The sequence below is a fragment of the Centroberyx affinis genome, unplaced genomic scaffold (genome assembly GCF_046629955.1).
Source record: "Centroberyx affinis isolate AG114_WGS23_722 - 3 ecotype Tasmania unplaced genomic scaffold, CSIRO-AGI_Caff_v1 ptg001087l_1, whole genome shotgun sequence".
Lineage (NCBI taxonomy): Eukaryota > Metazoa > Chordata > Actinopteri > Beryciformes > Berycidae > Centroberyx > Centroberyx affinis.
In genome coordinates this window covers 1-16,994 of record NW_027279632.1, presented here as the reverse complement: position 1 = coordinate 16,994, position 16,994 = coordinate 1, and positions in this window count along the sequence as shown.

Below are 16,994 nucleotides of genomic sequence, written 5' to 3'. Positions count from 1 at the left end.
GCCAAGGAAGAACCCATTAAATTTTGGAGCGGATCCAGATCCAACTCACGAACAAGCAATAATAGCACAAACCTTGGCGGAGGTCTGCACTCTCCGAGTGCTCTTCTAGTTTTCTGGTGAATCCATTCAAAAGTCAATGCGCTCTGTGGAGCAGGGAGAACGTCACGCTGGCGCACCGGTGATGGCAATGCGACACAACGCTGGTAGTGGAGCTCTAATGTGAGCTTCATCTGATGAATCATAATGCAGCTGGACAGAATGCAGCAGAGTTGATAGAATTTAGAATGTCAGTGTCATAAAGGCAGCGATTGTCCTTAACTCAGACTCTCAGTTTCATCTCTGATCGGTGTTCACCTGCAAATTGAGGCAGAAGCCACATGTATTTATAATTTTATTATGGAGCAGGAAAAGATTAGTACAGAGGATTTTGCTGAACAGATAAACAAGAGACAGACAGTCAGGAAAGACTAGTTGTTTGGACTGAAGGATTTGCATTTGTGTCTAGTACTTCCTTAGTTTGATTTACATTGTAAATTCACATTTGTTGAAGCAAAATTATGATGAAAGGCATACGATGAAGCTATGGTGAAGCATGTTGACCTTGAATGAAGCTACATCAGGTGGCCTTATGGTTATTTGATTATTAAGATGTTGCCATTGCATGTCTTTCAGCATCAATGCAAATGGTCACTCGACTCAATGCCCTTAATGACGATCGCCATGAAAACATCAACTGCATGTTTGCAAAAGTCCTGAAGAAGGAGCATTATCTTTATGCTGAAGCCTCTAGTTTCTCTGGAGTGACTGCTGAGCTCGACTGTGACCTTTCACCTCAGTCTGCTGTTGGTCTCCAAACCTGCTTGTGGTTTTGAGAGCCTCAATATATGGGAACCAATAGCCAGTGCAGCTTCATCAGCATGCAAACTTCTCTTGGATATGGACAAAGGAGACCTTCCTCCCAGAGAGAAAGAGTCTCCTCTCATAACCCAGGACACAGCTGTAAGAAATGATGGAGCATCTATCCACCCAGCTCAGCATCTTGAGGCTCAATCCAACCTGCTCCGTCTTGTTGAGGCTCCATCCCATGAGGCTCCAATGACCGATGACTTCAAAATCATTGAGAGATTGAGGCTGCTTCAGCACTCACCCAATGGTTTTGATGATGACTACCACATGGAGACAGTTGGGAAGAGATACCTCTATGCTCCCCCAAGTGACACATCTGGATTTGTGGCTGACTGCTGCTCACCCTGTGGATCCACTCTGGGCTGCCTGGATGAGTGGGAGCCACTGGTCAAATCCCACTTTGACTTGCAGGAGGAGGGATTTGGTGGGGAGCTCCTCTACGCTTCATCACATCTGTCTAGATTTGTTGTTGACTGTTCCCCACAGCATGGGCCGACTCTAGACCATCTTGACAAATGGAAACTTGTTGTCAGCAGCACTGATTCGTACCTGATGCAGTTCCTCTCTCTCCTCCTGGAGGAGGAAGAACTTGGTGAAAAGCACATCTATGATTCCTCATCACTGAGTTCTACATCTGTGGCTGCCTGCAATGCACACCATGCCCCTACTCAAGATCAGCTTGATGAATGGGAGCCAATCGTCAAAGCTGATTCTAAACTGATGCTGTTTCTCCAGGACTTGGAGGAGGAAGAACAATGTCCTTTTATCATCAAGAGGGAAACGGTCAACTCCTGTGCACAGATTGAGGCTGCTGCTGAAAGCTCTGTCACTGTCCTGCATCAACCAGAATGTTGTGAGGGAACAAAAGTCATTGTCCTCTCTGCTGGACCTGACAATATCTCCACCTCAGAGGAGATTCTTGCTGAAAACACACTTGCTTAAGCACCTGCTTAAGGAAGGATCAACCGGCTTTGGGAGTCCCAGGCTCCAGCCATCCAGGCTGAGGTCAAAGCTCCACTAAGCCTTGTGGTTGAAACTGTAAAGGACACCAAGGATCTGTCTGGTCTGACCCTGGAAAACACAATTTCACCTGTTCAGCTGGTCAAATCTACAGGACCTCAGAGTTCCAGTGCCAAAGACAGCCTGTCGACAAAACCAAAGAAGAAATGTGGCTTCTTTTCTTGGCTATCCTGCATATTCCAGAGGAAGAACAAGAAATCTGCTGACAACATGGCTGCAACAGCAGAGACGCCACTCCAACAGACCTGCCAGACAGAAGGAGAAGAGCCAAAGCACTGCTTGACTGCCCTCTCACCTGCAGTCCACTTCTGAACTCCTGTCATCTTACTATACACTTTACAGAACTGAACAACTGAATCATTTTATTTGAATAGATTTATTTGCACACTACTGTTATAGTGTCTTCGCGCATTTCTTCAAAACACCTTTATTCCTGCAGTTGTGGGTAACCTGTAGCCTAAAGTAGTGAAAGTGTAGTGGAATTAGTAAATATATGTTGGCCGTTAAAATTTTCTTTACCTCTATTACTAACAATATAATCAATATTTATTCTTTATTTTATTTTATTCCACTTGCTTTCTGTAAAAAAAAAACAAAAAAAAACACATGCCCCACAGTAAATACAGTTTAACAGAAAGTCACATACGTCCATTTAGTAATCGATGTTAGGAGAGGAGACCCTAGACCAGCTGTTTGGTGACATTTCTGTAACAATATAGCATACACAAAAAATATGGAACTTCAACACACAGTAACAGACTTAATTGAATGTAATATACAGTATGTTGAGATGAAATATCAAATATGTCAATTTTATAATATAAAATAATAACCTTCATAATCCTTTTATAAAACAAATTAGGGTCTAAATACTTACTCCATAACTACAGGGAACAAGCACCGATAACATTTGTCTTGTCCCCCCTAATTACGTTATTGTACCCTGTAATTATTTTTTAAGTATGCAGTAATTACAAAAAATAGTCACACCATAATTACCTTATAAACCTCTCATAATTACAAAGTTGTTACCACTTAATTCCCAGACTTATTGTTTTGTTACCCAGTAACTACAGCTTTGTTATTTTATCAGTACTCCATAATTACTAGTGTAACTAGTTACACCGTAATTAGCAGGCTATAAAATAAAGCGTTACCAAATATTTTCTCAGATATTGAAACCAGTTGTTGTAAATTGTTGTTCCTCTTCCAGTAATCACAAATATATTCACCAATTTGTTTGTCTTGTTTGGTTTTGGTTATTGAAGGGGGAAAACAACCATCCACTGAATATCCAATATCAAGATAACTTCACTCTGGTTTTTATGTGTGGGTGGAGAGAGCGCTAGTGGTAGCACTAGCGGTTGTTGCCAGTCTTGTCCCTTACGCAAATGCAATGCATGATGGAGTAACTGCCTCTTCTATGATGGATTTCTACCTGTGTGAACATGTTGTTTAACATAGGTGCAAAATGGCGGCTCTTGAAAGAAGGCTCTTTGATTCTGATGGACTGACATCAAACCCTGATGTTTACCATTGATGTTTTAGATATCAACATTTTTTTCCCGCTGCGCTGGAAATATCTTGACGTGACATTACGTTGTCTATATTTGGCCAGGTACCAACGGAATAACAAAAATACACCATCTAACAACAGAACGGACCCAGGAATGCAAGGTGCTGTTTTTCAACAGTGTTAAAGTGATTTAGGGTGGATTTTTCCTTTAACAGTTGACCAATCATAATGGTGTCCAATGACCCAAATGATTTGGAAGCTTTGATACCAAACCACCTTTTACAGATGAAGACCAAGCCACCATTGCCACCTGGATTGTTTGACAAGGATGACCATTACGCTCCACAAAGATGGGACAGGTCAGATATATTTCCAGTCTTTTTTGGAAAGAATGAACGATAATACCAGGAATAACAAAAATGGTACTTATTTACTGTACTTTACATTTGCTATTTTATGTGAGCAATGCATATTGATCTGATCTATTTGACTAGTGAGTAGTGTGAAATATTTACATTATATGTTGGTGTACTGTTACCAGTGAACTCCGTAAGCAGAGAAATGAGTTCATGTTTCTTTAAGACAGGACCCTCAAAATAGAAACAGGCATGGGAGGGATGAGAGTGGAGCCTCACAATTTTCTGACCATGTTGATGGAAGCTGGATAATACCATATGTATTTCAGTTAGATCACACTTTACAGCACAGGTTTATTTTGTATCGGAAACATGGAACAATCAAACCATCTTCGCTTTAATTTATGTATGCACTCTCTAGGCCGCACCCAGCCTGCATAAGGGAACTACAGTGTGCGCTTGTTCACCAGGCAGTACAGTATTAGTCCCACAGTTTTCAAAGTCAGCGTAGTTTCACTCACTCCATACTCATGCTCATGAATACCCCCCTCCCCCATCCCACCCCTACATCCCAGCACCTATAAAGCGCTAGTGCCCTTGTTTTCATTGCAGAGGAAACACGTGTCACCGTTAAATTCAGTCTCTCCTTCAAGTATTGGAAGGTACATATCGAGGGCTTGGAGCCAGAGGGATGTAAGTAGGTTTTGGCAAACTTTACAGGAGAGACAAAAACAAAAAAGTGGACCTAACTTTGATCAACTGTTGTAAATATCTTTTGATAGTGAAAATGTCATCATGTAAATACACAACTAAAGAGATACTTACACTACAAATAGATCCTCTTAAGAGCTTTTACTTGATATATAATTCTCATTTTCGCCCAAAATGCCAGTTATGCCTTTCTGGCTCCAAGCCCTTGACACGAGGATGGCCTTCCTAGCATTGAGTTTCACCCCCTTTTGTGCAATCCGTGTCTCAGTTGTCTCAATCCTTCTTTAACCTGTCTCCTCCTCTTCATCTACAGCTCCATTTTGTGGCTAAAGTGGTTTAAATTGGTAAAAACAATAAGGGATCATATATTTCACTTGGATTCATCTGGTCAGTTTATTTTGTGGAAAGAACAGGTGGCCCTAATATTTTCTCAGCTCGGTTCATGTTAATAGCCAAAGCAAAAATGGGTCACAGTAAAAAGTCATAGACATGTTTAACAATTGTTGGGCAGTACATGTGCCAAATAATGACAGGTTTCCTCCCAAGACACATTCTTATCAAGCCCGTCCAAATGCCAAGAACACATGGTTCTGCTCCATGGAAAACACCCTGAAACGTGTCGGTAACGCCTATCACCTGCAAAAGAGTCGCAATCTTTGTGCTTGTCTGGTTAATACACAGGCAGCCACCAGTTTTGCTGTTGTGGGGGAGATAAGGCTGGAGGAGAGTGGACAGAAGGTGTTATGTTTGAACTTCAGATAGCATGTGATGACTTAATTCTCTTTTCTGTCTCAGTCCTGCATTCCTTGACCTTTCTTTCTAATCCCTTTTCTCAACCATAGTGTTTGTCAAAGGCCTGGGTGGTGTGACCTGCTTCCCAGGGCGATAAAATCAAATTCATTCCATTCAGGGCTTCTCTATCTGCCTGTGTCCTGAAGCATGCCCTCCCAAGCATGTTCAGTGCAGCTTATTCATAGGACTAAAGATGCATCAACCATGGTTTATGATGCGCAAAGTGTTTTTTATGCCTTTTCAAAACGGGTGATAGAAATGTGAAAGAATGTGATGGTGTATGTCTACATTGATTTTCAATGGAACGTGAATCTTAAGTCAGGTTTTTGGCATGTTATTCGTGTGTTAAAATTCCTCATGTTACCTCATGTTGAATGTTATCTTCCTCTTTTATCAAAATGAGTTCTGCGAAGGAATGCACACATGATGCTAGCGTGTGTATGTTTGTGCATTGTGGTGTTTCCGACCCCCTTGTGTCCCTTGGGTGCCAGCCCTCCACCTCCTTGTCCCTTCCACTCAGAGGAGGAGGAGGGGGGGGCAAGGTAATGTACGCTGCATTATTTATCGGTGTCTCAGCCGTGTCAATGCTGTGTGCCCATTTCCCTGTGACATTTCAGAGGTGGAGAAAAAAAGCAACAAAACAATGTAATGGACAGAAAGACCTTCAGCACAGCACAATAGTGCTGGGGGAAGCGTGACGGATGAGGCAAATGCCTCGATTACCACTCACAATTCCCTCCCACTACCTGTCTGCTCAGCCTGGTGTTCAGATCACACATGTACAAGGGACTGGAAACCCCACAGCACACCAGGGCTGCTATACAACGTGAGGTATATGATGTTGGATAGCAAAAGAAAGTCCTCTTTTTTGGTCTCTTCCTCCTCATCCCCTTTTTCACTGGTCTCTCTTTCATCTGTCAAGCCTAATGAACAGATGTTGCTCAGCTGTTGGAGTCAACATGATGGACTGAGCCGCTGGCAGGCACATCCTTCTGGAGGGAGAGAGGGAGAGCGAAAGTGAGAGGGGTCATCTGGACAGTGAACAGCATGCCAGGGTGCCTTGACTCCACTCTGTTTCTCACCTTCTTCTCTTCCTCTTCACTGACCTCATCTCTGTCATTCAGCTGCCTTTCCACCCTGAGCCCCACCCCCAACACTCTACCACCCACCGCCCTGTCCATCTGAGCCCTTGTCAGCCATTCTGTTCGACTGATCACTTACCTGTAATGTGCCCTTGTCCACAACCAGAGAAGCCAGCCACTGAAAAGGTCAAAATATTTCAATAATAAGGTCAACGAGGCCTCAGAGAGAGACGAGTAAGGGAGGCGAGGGAGGAACAGGAGGAGCAGGAGGGTGATGTGATAGAATGAAGGTTGAATGAAAAATCATTCAATATCAGTCTATATCCAGAGATAGAGAGAGCATATACTGTAAGCAACTGGCTCTAGAATCCAAGCAGAAATCACATATTTTATTACTTATATTGGCCAATTCAGCCTAGATATATAAACATGAACGATGCTTGAAACAAAAGCGCAAAGACACTGACGGATGTCCTCAAGACGAAGACAAATCCTAGGGCTGCTCTATTGACAGTGAATGGGTGATACACAAATTGTTACAGATTCCAGGGAGATTTCATGAGGATTTGTGCTCATTTTAGCATCTGCATCTTTTGCCACTACAATGAAATAGAACTTATTGGGATGCTCAAGCAAACATTATATAAGTCCACATGGATTAGTCTCCAATTCATTGACAATGGAGCAGTTCTGCCTCTTAATAACATCACAGAGTAGGACTTTTGTTCTCTAGTTTCTAGCTTTGGGAGTTAAGTGAGTTGCACTCTGTAAAAATCATCACATTTGAGTTTTAGTGTGGAGTAGTGCTTTCACTCTTTATTGGAGTGGGACATTAGAATTCAATTTCTCTCAGTTTTTTGGTTGGTTTTCAAATTTATCATATCATTGTTGTGATATCATGGTTTATAACACCACATTTTGTTCATACCTACAGCACCATAATCATCATAGGCATTGAATGAATATGTGATTTACATCCATTAATGAGACAGAAGACAATGACAATGTGTGCTCATTAGACCATGATATCAGTGAAAAGATACCTCCGGACCACCTGCCATCTGAAAGCCGAGAGTAGAGACGTGTGTGGGTGGAGGGTTGGTGTGCGGTGGTAGGACATCTTTTCCATATAGAGCAGTGAAAACACTGTAATGGGGTAGTAGGCCATAGAATAGTCCCTTAAGGTGTGTTCAGTTATAGTTCTTCACAGCTTTATTAATTATGCATATTTGCATCTTATTGACATGAATAACATTTGCGTTCCTCCACAAAAAAACATGTTTGGTGTCAGTGTTGAGAGGCTGACAGGCTCCATAACTTGTGCGGTTATCAGACTGACTGATAAGGCCTTTCAATTTCCTCTGGACTACCATCAGTCCCTGGAAGGAAGTCCAAAAGATGAGAGGGGGTTGAAGGGGGAGTCTCTGTTGTCCCTTATTCCCAATTCAATATGAAATGCAATTGCTTTGTCTCACATTTTACTCCCAATCTGCCACACTCGACCACCTTACTCATCTCATCTCATTCCTCAGCAAAGAGCTCCCCTGATGTGGAGAAAGAGAGATTGAAGAGAACAGATGAAAGAATAGCCTTGTGATAAGGAGATAAAAGGATAAATAAAACAGATGTAAGCGTGCCTAAGATGTTTCCGCAAAACCCTGTATTCAGAAGAGGTTTTCATCAGGCATGCATTCATGACACTGCAGAAAACATCAGAAAATTAAGACTTAAGTGGGATAATCACAACTCTGTATGAAATATGTACAATGCAAAGGCCTGTAATATCCTAGAGCTATACGATGCCCTTCATTCAAAGGATAATTCAATTAGAACATTTTCAATTAAAACATGCATTTAAAACATGTCCTTTCAACACAATAACATTCACACTGCAGTTCCACATGTCTCATAGCTGTGATTGAACAGTTATCATGACATTCTACTTATAATAGTCCATTTGATACTTTTTTGGCATTGCTCACACACTTCCTTGTTTACTTTGCTGGCTGCAGGTTTTCTGCTGTGTTCAGGTCATTTTGGAAGAGGCGGAAGAACAGGCTCTCATTGCATCATCTTAAAAATTTTCAATATGTGTTTTACTGTTGGAATGTACACAACCAAAATCTTTGGTATTTATGAATTTAAAATAAGTAAAGCAGATATGTATCCTTTTTTGTAAGTATGGTTGAATGTATTAGTGATTTTTAATACTTTGCACTGCTGTATTTACTGCTTGTGTTCACACACTTCCTAAATTTGTGACACCAGGTGGGAGATAAAAAGTCTCACATATCCTGGTGTAATTACCACTAGCAGGTTGATGTGAACCTGTTTTCCCAGTCAGCAGTTTGTATTTACAGAACAACCGATATAACTGGAATGCAGCATCACAGCTTGTGTGGTCTACTTGGTGCCAACAAATTTGTCTTGGTTAGTTTCCTTGTCTCCCATGTGCTGAGCACATTTGAATGCATTTATGGACATAATTATCTAAATTAACACTACTAAAAAAAAGAGCTCATAATAAAAAACATGGTTATTGTCTGCAATCATGCATTGTATTTTTATACTGATGTCTACATTCACAGCCGAGCAGATTTTAAAAGTTAATCTCTAACAGATTTTTTGCCTTTGTTAAGCCAAAATCAACAAAACTAGATGACAAGGCAACAGTTGTTTATCATTCACCACATTTCCTGCCTCTCATTCTTCTACATGACTACATCTACATGATCTACATGGAATAACATTGTTGTGGAGAAACCACAAAATCAAGTGTCACACATGTAAAATGAAGAGTTGAGTCCCTGACAAAAATGTCAACCTTAAAAGTCACCCTCAACATACTGTAGAAGACAGAACTAGACTTTGAGTCTAACACTGAATTTTCGTTCTGCTGGGAATCGAACTCCGGTCTCCGATTGAGAGTCTGCAGTCTAACTCCCTGTGGCACACTTACACCCACGTGACCCATAAAGTGGTAAACAGAGCGACTGACTGACCAATCGACCGACCGACTATTGTGGGTCAAAGCTCGACTGTAAGTTCACACTGCTTTTCATTTAGAACAGCTGTGAGTTAGGCCACGGCCATCAGAAAATGGACAGAATTATTGACGGCTAGATTTCTGTCCGTTGGGCTGTTTTGGAATGTCAACATGGTGGGAGAGGCAGAAATACAGTATCCTAGCTTTGCTCATAACGGAGTTATTTCATAGAAAAAATAAGATACAGACTATACAGTATGAATTAAATAAGAAACTGACCTGGAAAACCTACAATCATCCCAATGTTATACTGGGTTTTCTCCATTTTATCTCTGCTTTGGTTGCACCACTGTGTCTGTGATTGCCGCTATTTTTTTTACAAAACAAACGTGGGAACACCTCTGATTGGTTAAACGGATGGTGACGAATCCATCCTTCCTGACAAAGTTCAACTGGATCGAACTTTCTGTCTGTCAAAACGGATGGAAATCTGACGGAGACGGGCGCTTCATCAGCCCTGTCTAGATAACAGACAGCTCTTACTGAAAATGAATTGAAATTAATGAACACAGACAGACACAATGGATCAGTGTGGCCACCGTGTGGCCTTGTGGCCACCTTATCGTGTGCTCACCTTGTCTAAAAGCTGTATCACAGCTATATCGGCAGGTGGTTATGTTTATTGCACACGCAAGCTGATATCTCTAAAACCTCCTACTGTACAACATATCCTACATACCAGTTTCATATTTCATAGATTTTTATCACAGTATGCCACAGGATCAGTCAGTTGCGCCAACTAGTGCAACTCACCAGGAGTTCTAGGAGATCTACATTAGATGTCAACCCTCACAGTAATATCTTTAAGAAACAACAGGACTAGGGGCAAACCCATTCATATAGAATTTCATGGGCTTTCTTGTCAGAAAGAGGGATTGGCTCCTGCATACTATTGTAGAACATGAGAGAAAACACACCAATAATAGAGTCCCTGACTAAAATGGGAACCATAAAAGTCACCCTCAACATACTGTGGAAGACAGAAAAATGTTGTGGGTCAAAGCTTGATTTTTTTTAGGTTTTGGATTACTGTGGTGAAAGATAGACAAACACACAGGGATGAAGACAGGCATATATGCAGAAGGAGTTACACATGCACACACACGTGTGCTCCCTCACCCACCGACACACACAAAGTGCGCAGAGACACATACAAAAACATGCACAGAGGCAGATAAACACATGGGCCATTCTCTTCCCACATGCTGCCCAAGTTTGAGCAGGGCTCTGGAAGGTCACTCCCCTGATAAGGATTTTGCGCCTGCTAATTTGGGATGACAGCCCATGTCATCGAGAATGTTTTTTTCTAGGACCTGATTATCATCGGAGCTGCCCATGCAAATGACAGGGAGACCTTAAGGGATATCATTTTCTATTAAAATATGTAAGAGTCTAATTACAGATAAATGTCACATTAGCTGTGTGAGAGATAGAGACCTGGAGTGAATAGGTGGCAGAGGAAAGGGATGGAAGAGGGCAATGACACTCATAGAGTGATGTGTGGAGGGAAGAGGGAGAGGAAGTGAATGTAATAACACTGTCCAACATCATTAACTCACTTCAGTTAGTTGCTTTTATATGTAACATATGAGAATGTGAATACAGCATAAGAATAACAAGTAGATGTGACATTTGAAGAGATTTTAAGTCTGAGAAAGCCTAAGTGTTAAGTCTTTTTAAGCTCGCAACTAGGCGGAGAGCTTCTATGTTGGTTTGTACGTAAGGAGAACATTTTGGGATGATGATGCTCACTGACTTCCATTCATTTTGAATGCTCATTCACGTTCATTCACTTAACTGTGTCGTAATGGAAAGGGGAAATTGTACAATTTCCCTACTTATAAAGAGAGACGTGACCATTTCAGGTATGACTGTGTCAGTTATTATACACAGATATATACTTAGATATGCATATTATGAACATTATTGCAGTTGTCAGTTGTGTCATAGCACAATGTTGCCACATCTGATGTTAGAATACTGTTCCTACCTGCCAGATAATTAATATGATAAGATAATAGCACACAGGAAAAGAGTGATGACCCACTGAGCCTGGACTATGTTGGTTAGCTTACCTGCCCAGGAATCAGGAAGAACGTTTTCTATGGGCGATTCATTTACATTTATTTTATCTATTGCGTATGTTGTAGGCATGTTGTTAATTGATCTTGGTCTTGGTTGATCAGGTGTCAGAGTTCCTTATATAAACAATATCACAAACTTTTCTGAATACAGGGATCATTTTTAATAGTAACCTTAGCAGGAATCTCAAAACACGGAGCGTAAACATGTAATTTTTTTGTACAGAAAATAGAGAAATTATAATTTTGCATGACATTCTAGACATGTTGCATTAATGGATGAATTCCTTAGTCAGATATAAATAGGCGTTGATGCAATGTGGCTGACTATATAAGTGATGCGTGAATCAACTGATATTCTAAAAACTGTCTCTTTATAGTAGGCTACATTGTACACCAATAAGATACATCTTAGTTGTGTTCATTTTATTTGTTACAATTTTTACTTTGACACATAGAACAGTGTTGAATATGCAATAGAAATAAATTTGCAAATGGAAATGGTGGCCCTGGATGAGTCGCAGAAGGTCAATATGAAAACAGGAACTTATGAAAGAAGATGATATCCTGCACCTCTCTCTCTCGCCTGCTTTCTGGCTGGCCTCCCCTCTTTGTTTGTTTGTTTGTTTTTTTCTTGTTGCTTTCTTTCTCAAGGGAATTAGGCTTTTGGCACTAGTGCCATCTAACTGTCTGGGTTGACAAGTGCATATGCTCTCTCTTATATGGCACTTGGTGATAACAGTCTGAATTCTTACCTTTTCCTCTCTTCTCTCCTCTTGGTGTGTGTGTGTGTGTGTGTGGTCGCGCACGTGTGTGAATGAAAGAGAGAGAGCATGTTGATGCTGTTTTTTTGGGGGTGTCTGTGTGTGTGTGTGTGTGTGGGGGGGGGGGGTTGTAAATGCACAATTAATGTACTTGCATTTCATACTTTAAGCTGTTGTATTGGTCAGCTTCACAGACAAAACAAGTGGCAAGCTTGAAACTAGCACTAAGCAAGTTTTCCCTTGTTTCTGGGAGGCTCATGTGGCTCAAATTGCAGCGGACTGCCTTTCTGCTCCCACTAATAAAACAGGCAGCAAAAATGTCTGCGGATGTTAGTGAGGTTAGGATAATATCACACACATTTCCACCTCCTAATTTGTCACTTTATATGATTCCCCCACTCTGCATTAAAGTCTAACTGCATCTCATAAGGAAATTGTTAAACTTTTAATGAACAAACTCATTAAAATGGGGGCTATTTTCAGATATATCCCGGTTGGTTTCCATGCACCAGATTGAAACCTCTTTTCAATTACATACAGCCCCAAAGAGGCAGAGGGCTTTCATGGCCTTCTCTGAAGCCACATCATTAAAATCCAACTAGGGGCTGTCCAATGGAACCCCTCTACTAGGACACTTAATCAATGTGCCCTTAATCGTGAATGATATGATGTCTGGCCTTCACACTCTATTCAGATTTAGAGGAATTGTTCTGGGTTCTTATTCTATTAGATTACGTTCCTTGTATTTGATTTTAGAAAGAAATGCAACCGCCTACACAAATTGACAAATATTTGTTGGACAAATCTTGTTTAGCTGCTCTGAACTGAAAACAAATTTACCTCCTTGCGCACATGGACACACACACACACACACACACACACATACAGATATACTTGCACCTACGCACCTTAACGTATAGTATACATCCCAAAGTATGAATTCAGGCAGTGCCTTTGACTACATATTTTGCTGAAGCTCCAAAACATGCAATCGCCACTAGCACCACCCCCAGCACAGATGGACCGTTAGAGTGGATGGCTGGAGTGCTTCTCCCTCTGAGGAGCTGAGAGAGCAGCTTAGAGACAGCAGCCTGGAACTGAAGCTCCCACAAAGGACAAGGAAGAGAGGATGCAGGGAATCGTTAAAATAGTTTACTTAAAAGACAGACGGATAAAAAAAGCAAAAAAGTGTATAAATGGCAGGAGTAAGGAAGAAAGAGAAGCAGGGCATAGTGGTCTAGGTGCCAAGCAGGGCACACACACACACAAAGTGCCTATCAGCTGGATACGCTCACTAACTTGGAAGGACAACAGGGGTCGGGATTTGGCCATCAAGGGTGCAAGCTGTCAGCGTCCTCCCTCATCCTATCCCTTGGTTCCTCCCACTAAATCCCTGAGTTGGACATCAAGGCCATTGTGATCTGATTTCATCCTGTTTATCTAGTTCAGCATTCCCAGCCAGCAGAGGTTTGGGGCACAAGAATTTTTCTTTTCCTTGACTGCGGTTGAAAAATAATCTTGTTGTAGCCCAGTTGCTCAGAGATGTGAGGAAGAAGTACACAGGCTGAGAAAAAGTGAGCATTTGTACAACATGCCAGAAAAGGTAACTGTAATATTTGATCATGCTTCATGGTGGGTATTGGGATGCCGAAGTGACAAGTTTCCTACTTTATCTTAGAAGGGGGGAAATTAAAACTGTTAGTTACAAGTTTTTGTCTCTTTTGGTCAGCAGGGTCCATTTTTGTGCTACAACAAACTCTACTTTGGTGATTTCATTAAATATTTCCGAACTGCCTTATACTTCAAGCAAATGTGCAATTGAGTAAATAGCCCACCAGATGGGATGGAAGGTATAAGTACCAGAAAAGGTTGAGAAAAAAAAACAATTTGAAAAACGGTAGAGTTTTTCTACAGGCTGAGTTCCAAATGAGTGCCATTGAAGATTTAAGTATAGCCATGACAGACAGGACAGCAGAAAGTCACAGCTGTCCTCTAACTAAGAAAACACAGGAGGAGAATACAAAAAAGATGGGAGTTTGTCTCTGCTTACCAGACAGAGACAGACACCAGACGCAATAGCCACATTTAGATGCACATCAAAAATGCAATTATAATGCGATTAAGGCAGTAATGTGAGTAAGGCAGAGCCAATGCAAACAGCATACTCTGATTATATTAATACCATTATGCTCTTAATTGAAGTAAGCATAATCACAGTAACATATGTGGAGTACTCTGATTTTAATTGCATTAATAGACACCAGTTAGGGCATGTACACACCTTATTCGCATGACTTGAAGTGTGACCAAGTCATGAATGTGTCCAGGTCATTGTTTTAAGTGGCGGTAGAAAGGAATGTGATTCTTACCAATATCTGTCATCCATAAATTCTTGTAAGAGATATGAGGGCCATCCCTTTTAGTTGACAAAATGCCTACAGCCATCCTATTGTGGCAGTAAAGTACGGTCCATCTGCAGCCCATAATTTGAGGGATGTGGGATGCAACCAGCACAATGCTCTTGCAAAATAGGTACACAAACGTCTTTATGGTGCGTTTGTGTGCACTAAACTGGTTGGCTATGATTTGGTATACACACAGCTTCCAAGTTTATACAGTGCTGCCACTCATCAGGCGTACAAAAGCATGAATGGTGACATCCTGGGGACGCAGTAGTTCACACAGCTGCATTCTAAAGTTCTCTATCCACTGTACATCACTAAACCCCCTCAAGACCACCCAAAAGTAACACCTGAAGCATGGCATTTTGTAACTGCAGTAGAGAAAGGCCTATGGCTGCAATGGGAAACCTGATGTGGTGTTGCAGAGTCATGGCTGTAATTGATTTGGTAAAAATGTATTTATTTAACAGTAACAACAGACAGTTAGTAACTGTCACAGAAGCTAAATTTCATCAGCAGTCTCTAAGCAGGTGATACAGTTAGTAGAAATGTTAAAAATTACAATTTACAGTATAATACATCCTTGCCTTGCGTTGCCTAATACATCATACAAGTCATATAAAAGTGTGTTACGCTTTATTTCATTCAGTGGACTTTCAGGGTGTTTTTTTTATAAACTGTATATAGACTTGATGATGTTTTTTCCCACTTGGGACCAAGTGACCTAGCCTGGTAAGAACATCCTGATCACATGACCTCACATTCTGTTTCAGGGACTGCGTCGTAGTTGATGACGTGAAATACAGGCTGCCGCTAGCAAAACAGTAATTGGCATCTCCCGAAGCAACGAGCGGTAACCTTGACGTTAGTAGAGTAAACACAGCCATAAGTGCAGTTATTGCAGAAATAGACTCAATAACAACAATTATTTTCCGTCAAGAAACTCCACTAGTGCATACTCTTGTTCTTGTTTAATTGTAATGGACCTCCTTCCTGCTGATTGAGAAATACATTGTTAACGTTACAGTAAGCAGTCGCTGTCTTTTGTCGATACGTTATGGATTGAGTAATTGCTTGCAGCTATGCAAGTAACAGTGAAATTTGAAAAACAGTTATTAGATCATTTTATACATTTATATAGTGTAGATATTGCCGTCTCTGTGGAAATGGTTGCTCTTAGGCACTGGCTGAAATTCTGTCGTTCTGTTATTTGTAGTCACTTAACTAGTCTCAGTAGAACAGCACATGCTTGTTTGTTTGGGAGCTGCTGTCAGTCCAGTGATGTCAAAGTACTGGCAACACTGTTGCCAACTGATCGCTGGGAAAAGCAGCGCAAAGCACCAAAGAAATTACAGTGTATCACCAAGGGTGTTGCCAAAATCAAATAAAACAAGAATCTCATGGATTATCACTTTAGGTTTGCTTTGTTTACTTCCACATGGAATCAGGAAAAAAAAATACACCAAATCACAAGTTTAAAGGTGCGGTGTACATCAATAAAACATTACCACATTAATTTTGAGACATTGCTGTAATAACTGTAAACAAACGAGACCATCGCAGAGAACAATGGCAGTGTCCAGCCTATACACTGCATTTTACATTGTGTGCCAGAAGATTGGATTTGCGGTAAATGTGTTGAATTGCTTTAAGACACAAAACAGAAAGAGGGCCACTGCTGACAAGTAGTAACATGCTTTTCACAACCTGAAGCAACTGTAATTATGGCAAATTTGGTCTTAATTTAAAACATCAGCACGAACATTACCACATGCGTGAGATGGAGGCTACCAATCATCTCAAAAATGGTCTCATTTGATTATTACATGAGCCACAATTCGCAGGTGTATCAGTTTTTGTAAGGCTATTCTAGCATTCAGAGACACCACAGAGCCTTCAACTCTTGAAATTCTTAAGAACCATCATTGGCTTTTAAGAAACCTTTCACCTAATTTAAAGGTTTTTCAAATATAGGAAGTATTTAAAACACCCACTTATTGATTAAAGCATAGACTTGAAAAGAAAATGATCTTGATTTTTTTTTTTTTTTTTTAAATGGTAACCCACTAAAGATTCTACTGTATCTCTTTTATGACATTACTGTTACTTCACTGTTAGCAGTGTCAAGCATGTGGATGAAACTGTGTATATATACATCAAAGGGGGATATTACTCATCCCCTGACCTCTATATTAATATACAGAACAAAGAGGGCGTGATCTCATCACTAATTTCAAAAAGCTTCTCTCTCTGTCTCACCCCCCTCCCTCCCTCTCTCTCTCCTTCAAAAACAGAAAAAACAAGAAAAATTAAATTAA